Here is a 26,334-nt window from a genome sequence, read left to right as displayed (position 1 = left end):
CTGTCTGGACTCTGAAGAAGACTTAGTCAGATACAAGAGAGGTATTTCTGAGAAGAAGATAGCACCTCCAGCAAAGAAGGCCAGACTTGAAGGAGCTTCTGGAAGCGGATCTTCAGCTCCTCTGCAATTTTCTACTGGTAAGTCTGTTCCTCCTACTACCTCTGAATTCATGATGGCTTCCTCTAATCCTCTCTCTTCACAACCCATTTATACCACCTCTGACATTACACCCTCAATCACCAGAACCTCTCAACCTACACCAGTTCTAAACATAGCAAGAACTTTCATACCTCCCTCTATACCTGCACAAACTCACCAAAGCACCTCATCTTTATCATCCTCTGAACCTGAATCACCTCCTTATGTTTCCCTTTCTTCTGACCAAGAACTTTCTGATCCTGGTTCCCCAACCATAGCCACACTTTATGCTCATAGACTTGCTTCACAACAAACACAAACCACAGAACCTGAAATAACTTCACCACTACAACAAACAACCACCATACCCTCTGAAACTCAACCCTCTGAAATTCAACCATCTGATCCCCACACCTCTGATATCACCCCACCAAACATTCCCGCTGTACCTGAAGCAGACTCTAACCCTTTAGACCTAAATCCTCTTTATGCTTCATCCCCCAGTCTTCAACCAGAAGCAGAATCTGAACCCCAACCTGAGTCAGAATCTGAACCTCAAACCTTGAATCTCAGCCCTCCACCTCATACCTCTGAACCAGAACCTGAACCTGAACTTTCTAAACCTACCCTTAAGGAAGCCATTATGATGATTGCAGAGGCTTCAGTTCAAAAGGTCGATTCTCTGGTCACTAACTCTGAAATCAGTGATGATCCTAAATCTGTAAGGACACACTGGAACAGAGTCATTGGCTGGATGACATCTGAGTCTTTTAGGCTGAAGAGTATCTCTGAACAAGTCAGAAATGACTACATCAGAGATGCTGAGGCAAGACTCCAGGAGAGACTTGCCAGAGAGGCTGAAGCCAGAAGGCTGGAAGAAGAGAGGTTGGCCAAGGAAGCTGAAGAAGAAGCCAAAAGGCTAGAAGAAGAAAGACTTGCTAAGGAAGCTGAAATCCTAAGGCAAAAGGAAGCTGAAGCAAAGGCTCTGGCAGATGCAGAAGCTTAAGCTGCTGCTGAAGCTGAAGCTCAGCAAGCTCTGACTCTGGGGGAGTCATCTTCTGTGATTCCTACGGTTCTTCAGACTCTGAAAGAACTCAAGCAAGATCAGAATGAACTCCGGGCAAGAATGGACAAGCAAGATACTGTCAACGAAAACATCCAGAACATGCTTGCTATGCTGCTTCAGAGAATGCCTCCGCCTCCGAACCCTTAGGCACTTAGGAGTTATTTGTTTTTTGCTTGCCTATTGTTTTTGCTTCTGTCTTCTTTTGGATCTGATGTTTTTCTTGTTCTTTTGAATCTGATGTTTTGTTTGTTGCCTTTGTGCTTCTATCTATAAATTTCAAGTTTTTTTCTCTTTATTTATTTTCTCTTTATTTTTTTTACTATGTCTTTTTGATTCTGACAAAAAGGGGGAGAAGTAATTATTAGCTCTGATGAAAATATTGTCTAAAACCTTAAGCATTCTGCAACATATTTTTTATATAAATAAAATTATCTAACTTGGACTTAAGAAATTGCAGAGAACTTCAGACACCTCTTTACTTAAGAAACTCTGGTAAGAACTTCTGAACTCCCTAGCATTATCTCAGAGGGAGCTTCTGTCTATCTGATCTAATTTTATTCATGTTTCATCTGCTAATTTAAGTTGTTTTGTCATCATCAAAAAGGGGGACATTGTAAGAACAAAAATTGTTCTACAACAGATTCCTTGATTTTGATGATAACAAAGGATGAAACCAAAAATGGCACCCTAACGAAAAGTTTCTAAGTGTGCAGGGTTCTAAAGAAAGAAGTAAGAAATCTGATGATGTCATCAGATAGAGTATCAGATCAGAAGCATATTATCAAATGATCAGAAGCTCTGAAGTAGAAACAAGCTCAAGAAAGTCTAACTCTGAACTAAACAACAAGTATCAGAAGCATCTGAACAAGAAGTAAGTCCTAGAACCTCTGACTCTGAACAACGCTATCTGAAGAATCTATTTAAATCAACATCAGAAGCAAGATTCCAAGGTTCTCCAGAAACACAAATACTCTGATTATGGATTTGCTAATCATGAAAGAGTAACGTTGAAGACAAGTAAAGATTTTCAAATGGATTTCCTAATTGAGAAAGAGACGTTAATCTCCAATCTCAATAAAGAAAATACTACTTGTGGTAAGTAGTCATTTCAAGAAGAAAAAGTCATCCTGCATTAGCTAATTATGTGATGGCGTAACTTCATCTCAATATCCACCAGTTTCAACTACTACTTCAACTGATCTATATAAAGGATTGCAAATCAACTTTCAGCGACACACGAGAGAACAATCAGCAAGCCAACAAGCCAAAATTATACTGAAACACCAAGTCAAGAAAAACACTCTTCTCTCTAAGATCTTCACGAAGCTTTTGCTTATAACGTGAAAAACTCTTGTTCTTAATACTGTAATATTTGCTTTCTTAGAAGCACTCTAGATTACATAAATCTTTCATTTATTGTTTGTTTGATTTCCTCAAGTGACTTAGTGTAGTCTGTAAACTTGAGAGGACTAAGAGATTTTTCTCTTAGGCGTTGTTTGTAATCTTTCAAGATTAGTGGATTAAGTCCTTGTTGAAGGCGAAATCACCTTGGCCGGGTGGACTGGAGTAGCTTTGTGTTATAAGCGAACCAGTATAAAATCCTTGTGTGATTTTCTTTTTGAAAAGCGCTTATTTTTCCAAACAATTCAAACCCCCCTTTCTTGTTTTTCTCACCTTCAAAAAGAATAAAAGAGGAAGGAAAGTTCTCACATAGGTTTCACGGTGGATCGTAGTTCATGAGTGACACCGCAGTGAGGTTGGCGTTGGATATGGGCATTCGGTTATGGTGGTGGGGGCTCCGGTTCCGGTTAGAGTTGTGGTTGTTTTGGTGTAAGCACGAAGGTTGTTGTTCGGAGGTGGATGATGACTTGGTCGGAGTTTATGGTGCAATGGTGAGTTTTGAGTGTGTTATCGAGGAAAGAAATAGAATTTGTGTGTAGTATTATGGAAAGTATTAAGAGAAGAAAAGATTGACGTTGGAGGGAAGAATGAGTTTTTTATAAAAAAATAGACTTTCTGTGTAAAAGATGAAAAAAAAATCAAGAGCCCTTCCAACGTGAGAATTGAGTCTGTTATATGGTGTTAAGAAAAAGGGTAGGTGGTTCTGAATATGTGAGATGAGAGAATCTAATTCAAGGCATTGTTTTACGTTTTTTTTTTCTTCCAGGAAGATGTTATGTTGTTTGTTTAAAAAGGTCACCTATTCTTTTTTTAGGAAACACTTAGTCTCTCTTTTTACTATCAAACTGAAATCATGCAATTCCATTAAAGATCAAAACCAATTTGATTTCTATTTTTTATTGCCCATTTGCCCCTTTAGTGACAAAATAAATTAAAATAAATTAACCTAAATAAAATTCAAACAAAATTAGATTATCAAAATAAAATTGAAATGAAAATACGAATAATCCTATTTATTTCTAGTGAAGATGTTAAAAATAATATAAATAAACTGACTCAAAATAAATAAAACTTTGGCACAAAAGTGCTCGAAAAATTAAATTGAATGCACCATTATGATCAGTGCAAAATAAACGACTCGGAAACATACAAGTTTTTGCCAAATTTTGAAATGGAAAACGCCCGGTTAGAACACTCAGACGGATCAAAATGTGCCCGAAATATTAGCCGGCAAAAAAGCCGAGCACACTAGGTTAAACTACGGTAAACGTAGATTAATAAAACTGATGTCTGCAAGCTTGATTTGGAAATTTTCCGTCTGCTGATTTGACGCATATTTCAAAATTGATTCAACCGGTCTGCCTGTAGATCCAAAAATTTATTTCGAATGACATTCTAGACATTATATGGTATGGAATGCATGTTATAATATGCAAAGATGCAACGATTATGAAGAATGTATCAATTTACTGAATGAGGGGCAAAATTGGGGTATGACAGTTGCCCTTATTTAAATATCTTCAACTAGAGAATATGAAGAATGTTAATCTTCATATGATTGCGGTGGGAGATGGTTAAATACTAAAAAGACCCTAATTTTGTCTTTAAAAGTAGATGATATGAAATGCTATAAATGCATGAAGATTTTTTTTGATTTGCTAGGGATATGATATGAGATGAACCCAACTGGATGTTTTGTGATGGAGAATGACAAATGGACATGTGGGGAATGATGGAGGCATGTTATAACGGTGGCCGATATGAAACAAAAATGAAGGTGAAAACTTGTTGGGGATAACAATCTTACTGTAGGAAAGATAGCTAGGGAATATGCAAAGAGATTTTAACAACAGGTTCGTACATGACCTGACAAACATCAGAATATTCAAAGCATTTCAACAACAGGTTCAGACATGACCTGTCAATACTTGGAAAATTCAAAGTGTTTAAACAACAGGTTCAGACATGACCTGCCAATACTAAAAAATCAAGGAAAGTTGAATCAATAGGTTGATACATGACCTCAACATTAGGATATTCAAAGAAAGTTTCACTCACATGTTCAGACATGACCTGACAACACTTGGTAAAACCAAAGTCACATGTTTAGACATGACCTGACAACACTTGGGAAAATCAAAGGGAGTTTTATCAATAGGTTCATACATGACCTGACGACACTAGAATATTCAAAGAAAGTATATCCACAGGTTCATGCATGACCTGACAATTCTGGAGGTTTCATAGAGATTTTAACAACAGGTTCATACGTGACCTGACAACACTAGAAAACACAAAGAAAACTTAAACAACAGGTTCATACATGAGCTGACAATATTGGAAAACATACAAAGCAAGTTTTATCAACAGGTTCATACATGACTTGACACTTTAGAATACATCTGACAGTTCTGGAGATTTCTAACAGGGAACTTATGCAAAACAAAGATAAACGGGAGTCTTCTTATAAGTAGATCATCCACGCAAAAGTAATGATTCTTCACAAATAAATCAAATAAAACCAACATCTTGGAGTTTTCTAACACGAAAAACCTCCAAGCTTTTGGGAATTCCTCAAGATGATGAATCATACATGACTTTCACGGAACCATCAGGAAAGATAGGGTAATCAAACTCTCTGTACGTGCCAACAACGATTGGACTTTAACCGTAAGCAATGTATTACAACAAACTTTTAACGGATTTTGCCAACAACAATTGAACTTTGACCGTAAGCAATGGATTACAACCAGCTTTTAATGGATTTTGCCAACAACAATTGGACTTTGACCGTAAGCAATGGATTACAACCAACTTTTAACGAATTTTGCCAACAACAATTGGACTTTGACCGTAAGAAATGGATTACAACCATCTTTTAACGGATTTTGCCAACAACAATTGGGCTTTGACCATAAGCTTTAATAAAACAGTTACTGGATACAACGGTGTTTGCCAGCAACAACTGGACTTGAAATGATGTTGGCGACAACCACACTTCAGATACCAATCACGATTATATTTATAAACAGAGAGACAGTGATGCCAATGACAATTGGGTTTAAAATGAGTTCTAGTAACAACTAAACTTGGAATAATGCCTAGTGGCAACTGAATTTTAGGAGACACCAACAATGCTTGGAATAATGCCAGAGAATGACATAGAGGTTCTGGAAGTGCGTCAGAATAAAATTGACATGTCCGGAAATTCATCGGAGAGTAAAAGAAATGAATTCTGGAAATGCATCAGAATTACAAGTGATATTCTGGAAATACATTAGAATGCAGACACATCTGGTAATACATCAAGGAAATTATGGAAATACATCAGAATACAGACACATCTAGTAATACATCAAAGAAATTCTGGAAATACATATGATAACAGACACATCTGAGAATACATCAAATAGGTGGGGAAACATCTAGAAACACATCAGACAAGTTATGGAAATACATCAATAAACAAAGGAGCAATCCGAAAATTCATCGGATAATCCAAAAAGGAATTGAACCTAATGGAAAATATTTTGATAGGTTCCAGCTGGGTTGGACTTGAAGATGACTGTGAAAACCGGATGATGGTTTAAGGGCACCAAAGACAAACTTGAATTAGAGGTCAAAGGATATAGGATCAAAACAAGACCTGGGTCAATGCAAAATGAGCACAAAGTACATTTCGGATATGCATGGTTTGAATTTTCTTTTATGCATGATATATGAATGATCATGATATGAAAATGATGACACTTGAGTGGACTGGGAGTTTGTAAAGACTTTTTATGGAGATCATGATTCCTCAACACCGAGAACTCAACCAAATATTTTAAGATATATGTTATCAAAGGAGAATTCTATCAAGCTTGACAACCACAACTTAGCCAATGGGATCCTTTTGGAGGATTAATGAATCGTGCTAGCATAATTTTCGGGCATTCGTCTCAAAATCAATACTTGTTGACGTATGGCAGAATTTCTTTGAGCAGTTTGAAAGCATGAGGGGGGTTTGGCTCTCTGTGGCTCATCTTGCCCCAGTCTGTTGGGTCTTTGAAGATGTTCACCTTGAAAGTGAGTTTGGAACAACTTGACATGAGATGATATCGAGATGGCTTGCCCCAATGTTTGAATACCGCAGTGATTTGACCCTGATTAACCAAAACCTTGAATGGTAGACTTATGATTTACTGTCTTTGGATAGTTTGAATCAATGAGATTATGAGGTGGCTTGCCCTAATATGAGTCTTGAAGCAAATTACTCTTGACTAGATGACCCTTAGGGTCATTGGCTCAGATTGACTGATACTCAAAGTGATTTTCCCCTGACTGGACTTCTTTCACTTTATCAAGTTATTCAACTGTATATTGTTGAAATTTCTTTAATGCTAAGTGTTGACTCACAAATAAGACTGTTCATTCAAAAAAATGGTAATTTTAATGCAGTTCTTATGCAAAAATTTGAAATCAAAGTTTATTGTTATGAACAGGTGAAATACTATGAACGAGTCACTGATAAGAACACAATGATGATCTAGTCATTCACAGTGTGCAAGGCGGTGCGATCAAATGATTAACAAAAATCGTTTGGAGTCAGGTTAACATAACCTTGTTGTAGTATGCTTTCAGAATAAACCATGCCTCAATTAGGTCTTTTAAGGGTTGTAATGTGGCATGGTTCACGACTTTTTTAAACAAAAGGATATAAGGCTCAAATTTAATTTTAACCCACCCCTTCTTCTTGATGATCTCCAATTCCTAAATTCAGTTAATTCAATACACGCATTCGACTTCCAAGAGGGTTTGAAGATGTGATGAGGATTCAAGACGAATTTTTTTGAAATGACAGTCACCTTATTTTGCTTTGTTTTGTTGAGGATTTGAGGACCTCTTTTTTTGTTTTTCTTTATCCCTAATTTTTCCTGGACCGCTTCTTTGAAGCTTTCGGTCCACCGGGATGCCCTAACTTTTGCCTAAGTCATTTTGTGGTATTTGACTTAGCGGGCTTTTTTCTGTTTTTTTAAAGGTGTTGACTGCCACATAATTGATGGATGAGGATCAACCAATACTAATTTTAGCTTTTCTAAGCTTCTTCGACACTTCAACATGTGCGCGAAGGATAACCTGTGGTTTAACCTAATTGGAGGGTGTACATATGGACGAGTTTTTTTGAAAGATCGAATGCACGGTCAAACTATTTGAACGCAACTACCCTGCCCCGGGTTAAAATTAAGGGTTTTAGATCCTAAATAAACACTAACTTCTAGGCTCAAAGTGGTTAACTAGGGATTAACTCCTTATCTCTTCAGTGTTTGGGGATTTGAAACAATGCCTTACATCATCGACAAGGTTTTATTCAAAAGCATACCACAACAATTTCAGGTGTTTCATTTTCATCATCCTCCTTCCAATCTTTGTTAACACAACGGTTTGTTAAACAAAAGTGAATGAGAGGAGTATTTTTGTTTTTAACATAAATGAAAAACGAGCGAATACGAATGGATTAATTCAAAAGATGCATAAACATTTCATTAATCTTACCAATTCAAAGAAAACAACAATGCGTAAAAGCAATTAACAATCAACATGCAAGGAAACTACAAAAGAAATGCCGAAACAACCAAATGATTGCCAGCTTTAGGGAATGACTTCTTCAAACTTGATCCATTAACTTAGGGGGACACCTCTTGAGATATTCACACTTATCCGGGTGATAGGTTGACATTCACCACCAAGCCTCCTTCTTGAAAGGCTATGTACCTGTTGTCAGTAAGCTGTTGTACTTTGGCTTTGAAAGCATTGCAGTCTTCATTTGAATGCCATTCTGATCTGGCATGATATCCACATTGCATATTTGGGTCATACCCGGGTGGGTAAGGTTGTGGAACCGGCTTAAGAGACTTGGGAACCACCAACGAGTTTTGAATCAGAGGCTACAAAAGTTGGCTATATGTCATGACGATTGGATGACGAAGAGCATTTCTTCTTTCCAAGTTAGTTTGGGGCCTAAGCTGATTTTGACGTTGATTTCGATATCTCGGGCCTTGGGCTTGTTGATTTGGATGAGGAGCAAACCAGGATTGTTTGTAATGAAGACCAAAAGGTAGTTTTTGCTGGTATGACACTTTGGGCATTGCTAACTGCTCATTTTCAGCCACTTGAAGGTTGGGATCGACAAGGTTTTTGACATTGGCACGATGATATTCAAATTCTTTTCCTTCAATCTCATAGTTGAACACAACCCTCTTGGATCCACTACTCATTTCTCCTTTTCTTTCGTTGGTATGGGCCGTGACATTGGAAATCCAAGGCGATATCTAAATGCTCTTACCAGGAAATGATGATATCTCATTAGCCACATCCTTGACCTCTTCCTTGTGGTATAAAACCTTGAGGGGTTTCAGGGGTCCTTTCCCTTTCTCATTACCTAGCCCAGAAATCAAGATATATGTACATGATCCTTCCTCCTTGAGTGTTGGTGACCTTATGTCAATCAATTTTTGCAGCTTGAGCTTAAAACTCTTGCATTTCTCGACGGAGTGCCCCACTGTTCCAGTATGGTATCCGCACTTAACCTTTGGGTGATCTTCTTCAAAGACTAAGCTCCTTTTGCTAATCATCTCTCGTACCAAGGCTTTCAGCACTAAGCAATATCTAGGGCATGTCCCACTTCCCCTTTATGGAATTCACATGTTGCATTTAGATTGTACCATGGCAGGTATGGTGACGTAGGTGTGAGAGCTCGAGGGGTCACCAAAGCATTCTGGATCAACTGTGGGTAGAGCTTGCTATATGGCACCGGAATCTGGTCGTTGTGACTTTTGTTCCCCTTGTCCTGATTCTGATTTTTGTTCCGAACCTGACTTCGGTGATTTTGAGGAGGAATATCCAAAGGATATTGATGATGACATCCAGAGGGAGTGACATATGTCGATAGATGAGGAGTTTCCACATAGAATTTCCTTTGACTTGGGGTAACACTAGATGGATGTGGAGCAATAACTCCCTCCGTTGCAGCAATGGGTATGGGATGACCCTTTTTTCTCAATAAGGCTTGCAAGGTTTCCACGACCCATCCCATTGGACTCTTCAAAATATTGAGTTCCTCCTTCAATGCTTCTTGACTTTTCCTTAGCTCGTCCATCATCTCTTGAGACATGGTTCATTGTTCTAAATGTGTGCCAGGAATCACTTTGTTGATCATGGACAAAGGATGGATGAGTTTTTTTTGTATTTTATCTAGAAAATGACATGCATTATGATGAGATGAAAATGCAATGGAATGTGAATGAATGCAATGCAAGCCATGAATATTTGTTTTTTTTTCAATACACAGGTTCAAAAGTATGAGGTGATGATGAATCTGATTACTTTCCAAGAATAGGTTCTCACCGGATATGATCTAGGGTTACAAAGGTTCCCAGAGTCATGGATCCATTAGACTGTTTGCTGCCTGTGGCAACTTACTTGTCGAGCATCAACTCCATCCAAAGAATCTACTCCAAGTGAGGTTCTGGCATGGATCCAACGAGAAATTCATCCCGCGGGCCCATACTACGCAACCATCTTTCCAAGTTGGCCAAAGGATTAAGGTTCTACAGATGGTCCTCAGAGTCATGGGTCCATTAGAAAATATCGAAGCTTACGGCAACTTACTTGACGGGCGACAACATCCTCCCAAAGATCTACTCTAAGTAAGGTTCTTGCACTGACCCAACGAGAAATTCATCTCGCGGACCCGCACTACTCAACCACGTCCTATCTTATGTTTTTACTCGAGACTCGGGTAAAAAGTCTTTCCCACAAGGTTTGCAATCAGAGTATCCAAGTACCAAAGCATAATGGAATCAATACAACATATATATAAATATGACAATAAAGATAGCAAAAGCAAGAAAGAAAAGCCACACAAGTAAACAATCAAAGTCACACAAACGACCTAACTAGGCTTGACTCGCTTAGGGAGTTAGTCCCCAGCAGAGTCGCCATCTGTCGCACCTCGAAAAATGAGAACACGACTTAGCGAAGTGCAATCGCACGCTCGCATGATGGACTGAATAGAGTCGCCACTGAACTTTATTTATTCCTAAAAAGGAATGGGGAAATATCGATAAAACCCAAGAAAGAACGACAATGATTATGGTCGTCGCAACCAATATCAGGGTTTGGGAGTCGATTACGCAAGGGGAAGGTATTAGCACCCCTCACGTCCGTTGTACTCAACGGGAATCATTAGGTTAGTTGTGCGCGTTAGTGTTAGTTGGAAATGTTAGGCTTCTCAAGTTATTAGGTGGGAAAGAATAATAGGATCGAAATAAAAGAGAAGATGTTTTTGGATTTTGAAACGAAGGGGACTAAACCTAAGTTTTTTATTAATGGGCCTGACAAGATTTACAAATCCTGCTCCTACGTATCTCCGGGTGCAATAGAGAACTCAAGGCTTACGTAGTTATGGGTAGGAAATGTTTGTTTGTTGGTTAATTTTAGCGAAAGCTATATTGTATTAATCGACGAAAACATTGTTTTACCCAAAACAGATGAGGAATGGTCATTGTCACACCCAGATTTTGACCTTAAATCACAGATTCCGTACATTCATCATAGTTGTCACATCTCTACATAGCATTTCATGCATTCCATGCATTCCATACTGCAAAGTGCCTAGAATATCAGTCGAAATATTTTTTTTCCGGATCTACAGGAAAACCGGTTGAATTAATCGACGGATGTGCGTCAAATCAGTGGACGAAAATTTAAAAATCAAGCTTCCAGACATCAAATTTATTAATCTATGTTTCGCGTAGTTTAATCTGGTATGCTTGATTTATTTTTCAGCTAATTTTTTGGCCACTTTTTGATCAACTCGAGCCTATTTAACCGATCAAAATTATTTTCAAAATTAAAAGAAACGCTGTATTTTTCCAATAAGTTTATTTCGCACTGATCATTTTGGTGCATTCATTTTAATTTTTCGAGCACTTTCGCGCCCGACTTTTATTCATTTTGAGTCCATATATTTTTATCTTTTTGTCAACATGTTCATAAAAATAAATAGAATTAATAAAATAGTTATTTTGATTTTATCTTATTTTTTAGAAACATTTCATTTTTATTTGACATAGTTATTTTAGTTTCATTTTGATTTCAAATAAATATTGAAGGGTAAATTTGGCATTATTGAATATTAAAAAACCCTATATTTATGTTATATATACTTTCATTGGCAAATTGAAAAGGGGAGACCACAAGAATACATAGCAACGACGCCTACCTCCAAGTCCATTCGTCTCCCCCATTTTCAAAGAAAACCTAGACCAACAATACAGAGGCAAGTGTCCGCCCCTTTATCCGAATATTGCTCTTTTCAGTTCATGCATATATGAAATGGGAGGACAACCAAAAATGACAGACAAGAAACCATCATAACTCAGCCACAAAAAAACTCCCACCTCCATCACAATCATCACCCTCTTCATTTTTTTCTCATCTAGCCTTTATTGCAATCAACAAACACCATACAAACCTAACCCAATATCATCACTATCAGTACTTGAACTCAGTCATACTTCTTCATCACATCACAACAACATATTGCAACCACCAGCTTTACACTACATAAACCACTGTTCACGATGTAAATCAACTGATCCACAATCGTCCAAACCACACACGAACGCAACCTCACCACCATCTCAAAACCATAACCTCCACTGTGGGAATCACCCCCAAAACCTCCATGTGATTTTCCACCGAAAACCGCGGATCCACCGGTCCACCACCCCACCATTTTTCCATCGTTGCTACCACCACTCACAACTTAACACAAGCCTTCCTCATTTCCTTCTCACCAACCCATACCCAAACGGCGACGAAACACTTCACTGCTCCAACTTCCACCGCCCCATAACAACCTCAACACAACCATTAAACCATGATCCACCTTGATTTCGACAACCACACAACTGCTACCAACTCCGGTGACACACATAAGTCACAGAACTGAGAAAAGCTCACAGAACCTCAACAATAACTAACCTCCACAACCATTATCTCCTTCACAACCTCCCTTCATGTCTTCATTTTCAACTGTAAACCACCGACCTTTCATCAACAACACCAAACACACGTAAACAGATCCGAACTCAACGTCCGCCCGCCGTTACGTCGTTGTTTTTTGCTGCAGGATTCATTGCACTTCTCCAAGCTCAGCAATGATACTCGCACCAACACTTACCAAGAAAATTGCATCGTCTTCCTCAAACGAATGTCCACGCGAACCGCAAGCAACACCAACAACCGGTACACCTTTGTTTTTTTGTCTCTTCATTTTTGTTCATGTAAGAAGCGTTGTTTGATTGTGGGAGATGGTGACTTTTATTTGAAGCCATTGCTATGGGTGTATCGAGAGAGTGATTGCCGACGGAAGGAATCTATTTTCCTTAAATGTTTGTTTTTGTTTGTATGAAAAAGCGTGAGAGAGGAAGAGATGCTATTGAGAGAGAGAAGAGTGTTATTTTCATTTACATTTTGCTGTGCACAGTAAGTGACATTAATGGAGAGAGAGATTAAAAGTTTAATTTGTTTTTTAATTCATAATAATAACAACCTAGGACACATGTCATTATCTGGGTAGTGGGTTTTTGAATTTGAAAATCTATCTCTTTCCCTCTTCAATGTGCCGCCCCTCTCTTTGTTTTTTCTATGTCTCTTTTAAAATTTTATTATTTATTTCTTTTCTTTTGTTTATGTTTTAGGGTTCTAGAAGTTTGGATTTGGGCCTTAGGCTTTAGTACTTACTAATTCACTTCCCCAATCTATGCATGCACCTCTCTTGTTTTTTTTATTTTTATTTTTCTCATTCATTTACTTTTCTTGATTAATTTAAATTAGTAATTAATTAATTGACTATTTGCTTAATTGGTTAATCGATTAGTTTTAATTAACTATTTCCTTTCTTTTTTATTTGAAAATAGATTATGTGGTTATTTGATTTCAATGTGTTTAATCATTTAATTAAGTAATCTCATGTCCATCTCATACATGTAAATAATCAAATTCAATTTCATTAACATTTCATTCGATTTCAAAATCAATTCTAACTTTTCATCACTTCAAACTATTTTCAGTTTAAATCTCTTCAAAACATTTTCTCAATAAAATCTGAAGAAAAAGATTACTCTGGATGGAATATCCAGTCGTAATCCCGAATATTAGGCCCAAGTTGTAAGAGCTTGTAAGCCCTATGTATTCGTCTTCTCTTCAAAATATTTGTAAATATTTGTAAATATCCAAGAACTACCTAAGCCTTGAGTTCTCTATTGCACCCGGAGATACGTAGGAGTAGGATTTGTAAATCTTGTCAGGCCTATTAATAAAAAACTTAGGTTTAGTCCTATTCGTTTCAAAATCCAAAAACATCTTCTCTTTTCTTTCGATCCTATTATTCTTTCCCACCTAATAACTCGAGAAAGTCTAACATTTCTAAGCTAACACTAATGCGTACAACTAACCTAATGGTTCCCGTTGAGTACAACGGACGTGAGGGGTGCTAATACCTTCCCCTTGCGTAACCGACTCCCGAACCCTGATTTGATTGCGACTACTATAATCATTGTCGTTCTTTCTTTGGTTTTATCGATATTTCCCCTTTCCTTTTTAGGAATAAATAAAGTTCGGTGGCGACTCTGTTTAGTCCACCGGGCGAGCATGCGATTGCATTTCGCTAGGTCGTGCTCCCATTTTTCGAGGTGCAACAGATTGCGACTCTGCTGGGGAATGCATCTCCCTAAGTGAGTCAAGCCTAGTTAGGTCGTTTGTGTGCCTTTGTTTGTTTACTTGTGCGGCTTTTCTTTATCGTTTTTGCTATCTTTATTGTCATATTGATAAAATATGTTGTATTGGTTCCACTATGCTTTAGTACTTGGATACTCTGATTGCAAACCTTGTGGGAAAGACTTTTTGCCCGAGTCTCGAGTGAAAACATAAGATAAGACAAGGTTGAGTAGTGCAGGTCTGCGAGATGAATTTCTCGTTGGGTCAGTATGAGAACCTCACTTAGAGTAGATCCTTTGGAGGATGTTGTTGCTCGGCAAGTAAGTTGCCGTAAGCTTCGATATTTTCATAAGGATCCATGACTCTATGGAGCATTTGTAGAACCTTAATCATGTGTCCAACTAGGAAAGATGGTTGTGTAGTATGGGTCTGCAAGATGAATTTCTCATTGGATCGATACGAGAACCTCACTTAGAGTAGATTCTTTGGATGGAGTTGATGCCCGACAAGTAAGTTGCCATAGGTAGCAAACAGTCTAATGGATCCATGACTCTAGGAACTTTTTTGAAACCCTAGATCATACCCGGTGAGAACCTATTCTTGGAAAGTAATCAGATTCATCGCTACCTCAGACTTTTGAATCTGTGTATTGAAAAAAAAAACAAATATGCATGGCTTGCATTACATTCATTCACATTCCATTGCATTTGCATCTCATCATAATGCATGTCATTTTCCAGACAAAATACAAAAAAACTCATCCATCCTTTGTCCATGATCAGCAAAGCGATTCCTAACACGCGTTTAGAACAAAGAACCATGTCTCAAAAGATGATGGACGAGCTAAGGAAAAGTCAAGAAGCATTGAAGGAGGAACTCAATCTTTTGAAGAGCCAAATGGGATGGGTCTGAAGGAGAATTGCGGTCCAAAACGCAGCGGAAATTAAAATTTTCTCCTTTAGAGATCCTTACGAATGGTCATGATCAGTGATAGAATATTTACCTCTTGTGACGATTGAAACCTTTGGTGCAGATCTCTTGTGACAATCAAAACCTTTGATGCAGATCCACGGAGCGATCACGAACGTTGAACGATGACAACGTCTCTACTCAGTCCACACGAACGGGTTCCTTCAATCTCAGTGCTAGCTGGTACGAGTGAAGGCTTTGAGTGTGAGAGAGAGAGAGAGTGAGAAAACGAAAATAATGCAACCGCCATTAATGCTTCTGCACAAGGGTTCTATTTATAGAACCACTTGTGTGGGCTTCAAGCTAAAAAGCCCACTTAAGTGTATTTTGGCCCATATCTTATAATATGCCCAAAATCACTTAAGCCCATGGTACCTTACCATATTTCGTATTCTACTCAAGTACACCGTACCTTACAATGTTCTATAATTCACTTAAGGGCACCGTACCTTACGGTATTCCTTAGTTACTCTATCTCTCATCAATCCGTCCTTTGTGTGTGACCCTGTAGGTTCTCGCGACATTGGCAATTATATTAAATCATGTATTTAACATGATAAACAATGAGCGGTATCTAGCAACACATCACTGCTACCCAAGACACGAAAATGTCAAGTGATTTGACAATTCCTTCTGTGATAATACTTATGTGTATAATTACCCTTTTGCCCTTATGTCTATATTGAACACAAGGCATAGACCGTGTCATCCTTGTTCAGTTCAATATTGGGCCCATAGACATTTATCCTTTTATGCAGGATGGGCAAATTCCATCTAGGTCACTCATGTCCCTCAGCATGCTTCGTGGAGTACCCATCAACTGTCTTTATGGTTATCCAGTTACGGACAACGTTTGATCAGCAATAAAGCACTCGACTCTACATCTAGGGTCCATAGTGGTTTCAGGTCGAAGAGTGGTATACACCATTATCACCATGAGAATAACTTATGAAACTTTGCATAACTTTCTATATAGTATTCTCATAGCGGGTCAATCCGGTATAAATATTACTCTCAATATTCATACCTATGTTTAAGACTTGATAACTCTTTATCCATGATCCATGAGATGTGATCATCAGTCTACAAACATAATAGTCTTAATGCTTTAATGTTATCCCACTTCACACTAAAGCTCGACTACGGATACTTTAAGAATAGTGTCCTTATGTTTAATGTGTTCTCATGATTAAGTCACACTTAATACATTAAACGGACTATCTATTCCAGGGACTTTACTAAACAAACGTAATAAAGAAAAAGCCTTTTATTATTAATAAATAATTCGATACAAGTACCAAAAGTATTGGCCTCTAGGGCTTACACCAACAATCTCCCACTAGCACTAGAGCCATTCAGGCATACCCTTAATACCCATAGATCTAGTATGGCCATCATGCTTCTGCTGCGCAAGAGGCTTTGTCAGTGGGTCAGCAATATTGTCAAGTGTAGGTACTCTGCATATTTTCACATCTCCTCTATCTATTATCTCTCGAATGAGATGATAACGCCTAAGTATGTGTTTGGATCGTTGGTGAGATCTAGGCTCCTTGGCTTGTGCGATAGCACCATTGTTATCACAGTAGAGACCAATGGGATCCACAATGCTAGGAACTATGCCAAGTTCACTAATGAAATTTTTGATCCAAACAGCTTCCTTTGCTGCACTTGAGGCAACAATATACTCGACCTCGGTTGTAGAATCAACAACTGTATCTTGCTTTGAATTTTCCAGCTCACAGCGCCACCGTTTAAGCAAAACACATAACCAGATTGCGATCTAAAGTCATCCTTATCTGTCTGGAAGCTAGCATCGGTGTATCCAATTACAACCAACTCTTCCTGACCTCCATATATCAAGAATGAGTCCTTAGTTCTTCTTAAATACTTAAGGATATTCTTGACAGCTACCCAGTGAGCATCACCAGGATCAGATTGGTACCTACTGTAGCACCTCAAATTTGCACCTATCATTGTACATACATTTTCATATTAGGTCATAGCATATCATGGTCCATTGCATAGCATTGCATTGTCCCAGTTGCCTCAAGTGCAAGCAAATCAAGAGAATTAGGTCAAATTGATCAGGAGATCAGTCAACCAAGCAAGCAAGCACAATTCTCAAGGAGCCAAGGCCCTAGGGTTGGTCCAATTTGTTCACATGACTTGGAGGTCCTTTTGAAGTGTTTAAGTCAAGGGTTGGATGTTCAGAAGTCACCAGTTCATGCACAATCAGTCAGAAACCCTAGAAAGTCAAAGTTGGTCAACTATGGTTGATTTTATGGTTTTGATGGTTGGATTTGGTTTGAGAGAGCTTATTCATGTCCCAATAGGCCTCATATATCATGGCAAACATCATCATTGAAGAATTTGAAGCGAAATCAGAAATTTCCAAAAATAGAAACTGGACCTGTAATTTTAACTGCCAAAAATGGAAACTTCTTGATCCCAAACTTACATCATGATACAAGCTTCAAATGAATTTTTGCCCAACATGAAAGTTGAAGATCTTGTTCTCCCATTTCCAAAAGGTCCAAGAACTCTCAATTCCCATGTATGGTTGGCAAGATATGATCAAATCATTTTCACAAAATCTTGAACTTCAAAAGGGCATATCTCTCAAACCATTTGGCCAATTTTGGTGGGGTTTTTTCCTACAAACCACATTTTACCTCCTCTTTCCAAAAATGTAAATTTCATGTGCTAAAACATTGCCAATCAAAATGGCACTTTTGGACCTAGCATGTTTAATTTCAAGTGAGGTGCAATTTTGACTTTTTGAATTATTCATTTTCCATTCAAGTGACCAATTGGAATTAGTTCAGAACATCATTTCTGACTTGCCAAAGGCCCAAATCGAGCAGCATTCTACCACATACCTCCCATATGCACCAAATTGGCAACTTAGCAATTGGCTTCATTAAACAAAAACTTGATTAGCACATGATTAGAGAACATTAAACAGAAGTATAAGAAGATATTTTCTGTCATTGGGAACCCTAGCTGCAGCCATCTAACATCAGAAAACTCTCATTCTCTCTCAATTTCCATTTTCTCACTTTGCATATTTCTGCTGAAACTTCAAAAGAGCCCGAGCATCCATTGGTTTTTTCATCACCTGGCCAACATTTGGAAGCAATTTGAAGCACCAAACCCCAGCTGGAAGTTCATCTCATGTTCTGTTTTTCCAAAGCTCCAACAATGGTGAAAATCGATTTGAAAGATTCCAAGCCTTGCTGAGTTAGATTGCTTCAAGTATCCATCATTACCAACCATAAGGAGGACCTGTTTCAAGTCAAAGCATCCAAAGCACCACTGTTTCTCCATTTGCTTCAAAAACAAGTAAGGTTTCGACCACCTTTTTTCTCTAATCCATGCTATGTGTTAAATAGATCTTGCCTTGTTGGTTATAATGCAACTTGAATCGCATGAAATGAGTGAGTATTGAGTGAAATATCTGGAAATGAAGTTTGGTGTTCATTGATGATTTTGTTCTATGCATGTTATTCAGTGTGTTTCAATGCAATTGGTTGATGGATTTGTAATGTTTGAAGTTTGTTTGTTCGATTGGTATGGCTAATTTCAAATTCTGGGCGATTTAATTTTTCATGTTTGAATGAGAGTGATGAATGTTCACTGTTCCATTTGAAAACCCTAAATGCATTTCCAGAAATCTGAGTTTCACGTGATTGTTTGTTGCTGTATGTTGTCGCATGAAGTTCACTATATCACTGCCATGTGTAACACCTCAAATTTGCACCTATCATTATACATACATTTTCATATTAGGTCATAGCATATCATGGTCCACTGCATAGCATTGCATTGTCCCTTTTGCTCAAGTGCAAGCCAATCAAGAAATTAGGTCAAACTGGTCAGGAGATCAGTCAGTCAAGCAAGCAAGTGCATTTCTCAAGGAGCCAAGGCCCTAGGATTGGTCCAACATGTTCACATGACTCGGGGATCCATTTGAAGTGTTTTGGTCAAGGATTGGATGTTCAGAAGTCATCAGTCAATGCACAATCAGTCAGAAACCCTAAAAGTCAACTGTTGGTCAACTGTCCATTTAATCAGTGATTTGATGATGGAAATTGGTTTGAGAGGTCTCATTCATGTCCATATAGTCCTCATATATCATGTCAAACACCATCATGGAAGAATTTGAAGCCAGATAAGAAATTTCCAAAAATGGAAACTGGACCTGTAACTGAAACTTACCAAAAATGGAAAGTCTTGATCCTCAAACTTACATCATGATACAAGCTTCAAATGAATTTTTGCCCAACATGAAAGTTGAAGATCTTGTTATCCCATTTCCAAAAAGTCCAAGAACACTCAATTCCCATGTATGGTTGGCAAGTTATGATCGAATCATTTTCAGAAATTCTTGAACTTCAAAAGGCCATATCTCTCAAACCATTTGGCCAAATTGGGTGGGGTTTTTTCCTACAAGTCACATTTGACCTCCTCTTTCCAAAAATGTAACTTTCATTCACCAAAACTTCACCAATCAAAATGGCATTTTTGAACTTGCCTTAATTAATTTCAAGTGAAGTGAAATTTTGACTTTTTAAAATAAACCTTTTCCATCATTTTGGCCAATTGGAACTTGCTTGGAATGTTATTTGCAGCATGTTCAAAGTCAAATTCGTGCAAGTACATACACCCATCACCTAGTTGCTTGAAAATTGGAAAAAAGTACATTTCTCAACAACTTTATCCCACATATCCATGGACTTTGATTTGTACCTTCAAACAGAGAATTAAAAGATGATTTTCTGTCATTGTGAACCCTAGTTGCAGCCTCTAACCACAAAAAATCCTCATTCTCTCTCAATTTGCATTTTCACCAAATTGCAATTTCTGTTCAAAACCTTCAAAGCACTCAAGCAAATCTTCATTGTTCCATCACTTGGCCAACATTTGAGAGCCTTTTGCAGCAGCAAACATCAACTGTATAGCAGCCTCGAGTTCTGTTCTCTCAAAGGACCATCCATGGCAGATTGGATTTCAAGCACGAGCAAGCATCCATGAATCAAGCTTTCTTCACCATTCAACTTGTGGAAGTATAATCTCCATCTGTTTCAAGCACTAAGGGCCAGAAAACACCTGAATCTCATCTGCCTTTCCACTATTGGTAAAATTTCGACCTCCTCATTTTGTTAAATCAATACATGCTTTAAAAAGATCTCTCCATGCTGAGCTTCATGATTGGTTTTGTTTTTTGAAATGGTTGGATATTCATGAAGTTATGCTGAAATGAAGTTGGATGTTGTTTGTGATTCTTGCTCGATTCATGTTTATTGTTGTGTTTTAATGGAAATTAGTGTTGGATTCATGTTTGCCATGCCTTGATGATCATTTGTGTGTGTCCAATTTCGATTTCTGGAAATTTTTGTTGGAATCGAATTTGGGAAGATGAAGGGGATGTTACTGTACATAGAACCCTAGGTTTGTTCATCCATTTCCCAGAATTTCTGCCTTTCACGTGCATGGCATGGTCTTATAGCCAACAACCAATAGGATTATTTCGTTTCAGCAGCCAAAACGCTGCGTTTGGATTAGTGGCGTGGGTAATTTCAAAAATGCCACTGGCCGTGCCCCCATGTCCCATTAAGTCATGTTGTTTTTCCATTTTTATTTCATTTGTGATATTCATCTTGTAAAAATCATAACTCCACCAATTTTAATCCAAATTTCATGGGATTTTTTGCATTATCTTCATCATGATCTCTACTTTGTTATCATAATTTTTCCTGAATTTTGGGATCAATGGATTTTAATTGGTATGAGGGTTTGTGACATGTATGCATATTTTGTACACTTTGCCAAAACATTTGTGAAATGATGATGCTTTATCCAATGGCTCCCAAATTGTTTGTGCTTAAACTAGACACATTCATGGTGATTTTGGTGTAGGGTTTGTGAATTTATCATTGCTGGTTTGTGAGTTATGATTTTTTGAATTAGGGTGTGACAATTTGTGTCACACCATTGATGCCCAACTTCATGATTTTCATTACCATGCTTCTTGACCTTCAATTGATCTAAAATTTTGCATGAACCTACCTTTGTATGTCTAGTTTACATGTGAGTTTTCTTGGAATTATTTGAGGCATTTCCTAATTGTTTGAGATTTTCTCCCCTGTTTAGTCATATGTTGACTTTTTGTGACACATGTTCCCATTTCATTTGTGAAATTCTCATACTTTATTAGATGGACATGAAATTTTACATGAGATAACTAGACATCCTCATCTTTGCCATGGTTTTAGTCCCATTCATTTCTCATATGCCATCTCTGATTTATGAATTTTTCAAGTTGATGCATGTTTGGTTGACTTCCTTGAGCATGTTCAAAATTGCTTTGACTTTCTGATTTTCATTGACTGCCTTCCACTTGTCCAAATGAGATGAAATTTGACATGCTTACCATGCTGTTGGTTATGATTGATCATGATTTATTTGGTGATTTTTGGAAATGTTTAAGATTGCTTTTGAGTTAAGTCTTGCTGTTGACTTCTATGAGCTTCTAAATGCCGTGTTTTGACCTAATTTGCTCATGAAATGATGATGATGATTGATATGAATGTGAACCCAATTGGTTGTGTTTCTTGATTGTTTGAACATGATTTTGGATGCTTGCCCTTTGCTGTTTTGACTTTTTCATTCCTTTTTGACCCTAGGCTTGTCCTAGTGGTCCTGTTACTCACCTTTGAGCTCATGTTTTCAGGTTGACCAACAAGTGACCAAGGAGACCATTTCTTTTTGATTGAGCTTGCTTAAATATCATTGTCTAACTTGTTTGTTTTGTAGGTGGCTTGGCTCACATGCCTTGAGCCTTGTGCCTTGCACATTCACTTGCTTGTGTTGACTGGTTGATATCTGTTTCATTTTGATTTGACTTTGACTTGTATACTAACTGTGCTTGACTGGTTTCAGGTACTTTAGTTGCTCAGTTCCTTGTGAACTTTTGCTTTGATTTGCTTGTATAAGCAATTTGCATTGAGGTATATTTCTCATCTTCATGTAGTCTGGAAGACCTGGCCTGTTACTTGGCCAGGCAACTGTCTGAAGCCCTCCTTAAGAGGCAATGTCTGTGAATGTTTACATTTGTCCTTGCATAGAGTCAAAGACCTCCTAAGTGAAGAGGCAATTGGCAGAACCCAAGGGATAAGCAACCTATCCCCTGCTATTCTGTGTGTCATCTGCTTTGCTCACACCACTGTGTTGATGCATTGCAGATACAAACCCAAGATCTTGTACAATTGTACAGTTGAGTCAGTTTTAAATGTGTAGAAGGGTTCCCACTTTCTGAACCCACACATTCTTGTCTTAAGCTCTCCCAGGCCAGGGATAAGAGCTGTGAAGTCTTATCTTCACTCACCTTTCATCTGCTTCACCTTAGCCCCTCAATGGCAAGGTTAAGAGCACATTCACCCAGTTCCAGAGGTTTATTTGTTGAGGTTGATATGACCCCTCGACTAAAACCTAACCCTTGTTTGAGCCACTTGCTTGTGTATAGTGTGTGCTATCTGTGCTTGTATGTTTGTTTGGCTTGCTTCCTGTGCAAGTTAGGGTTAGTTTAGACTTGCTTCCTGTGCAAGTTAGGTTTTGCTTGGCTTGCTTCCTGTGCAAGTTAAGTGTGTGTGTGGCTTGCTTCCTGTGCAAGTCATGATTAGGATAGGCTGGCTCCTTGTGCCAGTTAGCTAGAAACCTTAACTTAGGGATGATTTTGCATGATAACATCTAGGCTCGAGTCGTAGTCTCCCTAGTTGTGTCTCCCTCTGTTATCTGGTTAGGCTAGTCCTGTATCCCTCTGTAGGGGAACTACGTCGCCCTGATCCTCATACCAGATGAGGTACGTAGGCAGGAGATGAGCTGATCTCTCTGGGCGCCTGTGTCTTTGTTTTGTGTTGTCGTGTGCTTGGAAGCTGATGTAAGTCCATCGAGTGGCATTCGGGTTCTAGTGTGAGTTTGTTGGTTCGGATGCTGATGTAAGTCCAGTGATTGGCATTCAGGCTCCACGTTTGCCTGTGTGTGTCTTGTTTGTTTGTGTGCTTGTCAGCCGAGCTACGAATGCTCTGATTCTTCTCTCGTCCGAGAAGATACGTATGCATAGGATGCGATATCCTAGCGAGCATGTGTCGTTTCCCCAGTCCGAACTACTTCGACTCTGATGTCTATGCCTGATAGACTAAGTAAGCCCAGGATGCGATATCCTGCTGAGTCAGTTTCAGTCAGTTTTCTTGTGTCTCTTTCAGCCAGTGTGTGTGAGTTTGAGCAGTGTTTAGCAACCATTTTCCTTCCTTTTGTGCGTGGATCCCGTCGAGTACGACGGATGCGTAGGGGTGCTAATACCTTCCCTTCGCATAACCGACTCCCGATCCCATTCTCTTTGGTCGCGAGACCATGTCTTTTCCCAGGTTTACTCTGAGCGTTTCCTTTCCCTCTTTTGGGATAAATAACGCACGGTGGCGGCTCTGTTGTTCTTGTTTTCCCGCCGGTTTTTCGCGTGATGCGACACCATGCTGTTTATGAAGTTCTGGTTGAAATTTGTTTTATGATGATTTGAATGAAGAAGATGAGTTACTGTTGAAAACTCTAAACATGCGTTTTGCCCAGAACACTGTGCCCAGAAAACCCTAATTTTTTCCACCCAGATTTCTGTTTGGTCTGAATATCGTGTTTGGTTGGCTGGATTCGTTTTTCGCTTGCATGAGAACACTGTTTTATTGCCATGCAGAAATCACTGCTTGCCACGCATCTAAACGGTACGCACCGTTTCATTAAAACATCCACAAAATTACAACACTGCCACCGGTCACAATTATTTTGATTAATTCATTTATTTGTTTCAATAATTATTTCATTTTGTTACACAATTTTACAAAAATCACATCTCATTCATTGTTAATCCAAAATTCATGGGAATTTCTGCATTGCGTTCATCTTGATGTCTAGAATTTTATCATGATTTTTCCAGAATTTTTGCATGGTCGAATTTTAATTGGTGCTAAGGTTTTGTTCATGTGTCAATATTTTGTACCCTTTGCCAATTCAATTGTGAAATGATGAGGATATATCCAATGACCCTGAAATTTTTTGTGCTTAATCTACACTCATTCATGGTGATTTTGATATAGAGTTCTTGAATTTATCTTATTTGGTTGCTGAGTTATGAATTTTTGAACTAGGGTGTGACAATTTGTGTCACACCAATGTTATGAAATTTCATGATTTTTGATGACATGCTTCCTGACCTCCAATTAATGTGAATTTTTGCATGAGCCTTCTCTTATATGTCTAGTTTATGTGTGAATTTTCTTGGAATTAATTATGCGATTTCCTAATTGTTTGGAATTTTTCCCCCCTGTCTAGTCAAATGTTGACTTTGTGTGATACATCTTGCCATTCCATTTGGGAAATTCTGATACTTTATTGGATGATCATGAAATTTTACATGTGATCATTAGACATCTTAATCTTTGTCATGGTGTTGATCCCATTCATTTCTCATATGTTATCACTGATTTATGAATTTTTGAAGTTGATACATGTTTGTTTGACCTCTTTGAGCATGCTTAAACTTGCTTTGACTTTCTGATTTTCATTGACTATCTTCCCATGATCCAAATGAGCTGAAATTTTATATGCATGTCATGTTATGGATTATGATTGATCATGAATTATTTGATGATTTTTGGAATTGATTATGATTGGTTTTGAGCTAAGTCTTGCTGTTGACTTCTATGAGCTTTCATTTGCCATGCTTTGACTTCCTTTGCTTATGAAATCATGATGATGAATGATATGAATGTGGGACCAATTGAGTTTGCTTCTTAAATGTTTGAACTTGATTTTGGTTGACTTTCATCTGCTGTTTTGACTTTCTCATTTATTTTTGACCCTAGGCTTGTCCTAGGGGTCTCCTGGCTTATGTTTGAGTTCATTGTTTCAGGTTGAGCTACAAATGCTTCAAAGAAACTTTTTGCAAGTTGATTAAGCTTATTTGTTTATCATGAGCTAACCTTTGTTTTGTAGGTGGCTTGACTCATATGATTTGGGTCTTGTGCTTTGCACGTTTGTCTGTCTGTTTTAACTGTTGATTCCTTTCCTTTTGCTTTAACTTGTGAACTGTATACTGATCTGTTTGACCATTTCAGACTTGCTTTGCTTTGCTTTAATTAGCAACTTGCTTGAGCTATATTTTCTTTTTCTTCATGTAGTCTGGAAGACCTGGCCTGTTACTTGGCCAGGCAACTGTCTGAAGTCCTCCTTAAGAGGCAATGTTTGTGTATGTTTAAATCTTGTCCCTGTACATAGTCAAAGACCTCCTAAGTGAAGAGGCAATTGGCAGAACCCAAGGGATATGCAACCTATCCCCTGCTATTCTGTGTGTCATCTGCTTTGCTCACACCACTGTGTTGATGCATTGCAGATACAAACCCAAGATCTTGTACAATTGTACAGTTGAGTCAGTATCAAATGTGTAGAAGGGTTCCCACTTTCTGAACCCACACATTCTTGTCAAATGCTCTCCCTGGCCAGGGATAAGAGCAATGAGGCACACCCCTCATCTCCTTTCATCTGCTTCACCTTAGCCCCTCAATGGCAAGGTTAAGAGCAATATTCACCCCATTCCAGAGGTTTGTTTGTCGAGGTTGATATGACCCCTCGACTAAAACCTAGCCTTGATGTTCGAGCCCCTTGTTGGTGTGTTTATTTCATGCTGTATATGTTTGTATGGTGTGATTGTATCCCCTAGGTTTGTTAGACTCCGCGTAGTCTCGTTTGCATGTCAATTAAGGTAGCACGGTTCCTTCGTATAGGACTTCCTTTCTTGCTTGAGCTTTTTAAAACACAAACAAACATCATCCCCTCTCAAGGATACGTTAACTCCTTCTACTACAGGTGAGTAAGTCTCCCAAGGTCGAGCATCAGGTAGATTGTGCAGTGACGTTGTCCACTTAAAAAACACAAACCAACAGAAA

The sequence above is a fragment of the Lathyrus oleraceus genome, chromosome 3 (genome assembly GCF_024323335.1).
Source record: "Lathyrus oleraceus cultivar Zhongwan6 chromosome 3, CAAS_Psat_ZW6_1.0, whole genome shotgun sequence".
In the NCBI taxonomy this organism is placed as follows: Eukaryota; Viridiplantae; Streptophyta; class Magnoliopsida; order Fabales; family Fabaceae; genus Lathyrus; species Lathyrus oleraceus.
This window is presented reverse-complemented; position numbering follows the sequence as displayed.